The sequence below is a fragment of the Trachurus japonicus genome, chromosome 11 (assembly GCF_045865225.1).
Source record: "Trachurus japonicus isolate A0001 chromosome 11, Traja_1.0".
In the NCBI taxonomy this organism is placed as follows: domain Eukaryota; kingdom Metazoa; phylum Chordata; class Actinopteri; order Carangiformes; family Carangidae; genus Trachurus; species Trachurus japonicus.
The window spans coordinates 23,130,395-23,131,273 of NC_140917.1; positions in this window are offsets into that span (position 1 = coordinate 23,130,395).

Here is an 879-nt window from a genome sequence, read left to right on the forward strand (position 1 = left end):
AAAAGCACTAGATAATTCACAGCTCCAAGTCACCGTGGCAACTCCAATGAAAACAAACTTCTACAAAAGACGGATTAAGTCAAATAACTCTTCACATGCTGATCACAGTCACATCCCAGTTCTCATAGCTACAAATGGACTACAGCAGTCTAACAAAAGGCTACATTAGGCATAATTGAGGGTAACTAGTGCATGCATTCGTACTGGACTAGCTTTCTTCTCTCTCGGCTTGAGGACGTATAATAGAAAACGAGGCAGTTGCTCGTTCAAAACGTTGCATAAGATACAACAAAGATATTCCACAAACAGTCCACAGATGCTTTTATACAAAAATATTGTAAACGTGTTTTTATGAAACACACAAAATGTATTAAAATGTTCCTAAAAACTAAAAAATTGAAAGTCCTAAAAATGGCTGCTCAGCAGGACTGTGTGCTGCATTAGAGTCTGTTCAAACTGAGTCTTTAGATCAACACAGGATTTGAAGTTTGAGCTGAGCTGATGTGTGTGGACTTATAATACAGAAATACCGACATACAATCTGTGTGTCTGCAAAGTTTTTATGGGAACTATTTATTCCGCCTCCCCACGTAATGAGTTAGAATAAGACTGTTACCTCTGAGGAATAACACACGATTGCTAAACTGCACTATTCCTGACTTCGATTTGTGTTTACTTGCGTTTGTTAAAACAGTAGGCTGTTGATCAGACCTGGCAGCAGAACTGAATGCCTGCTTTGTGTGTATGCGCATGCACCTGCATGCTGGTTTGGTGGAGTAAGATGTGTTTGGTTTGCATAGAGCTCTTAACCCGAACCTGACATGTTATTGCATAGAGGACGATTGAGGAACTGTACCTGAGTCGGAGCTGAGGTTGTAT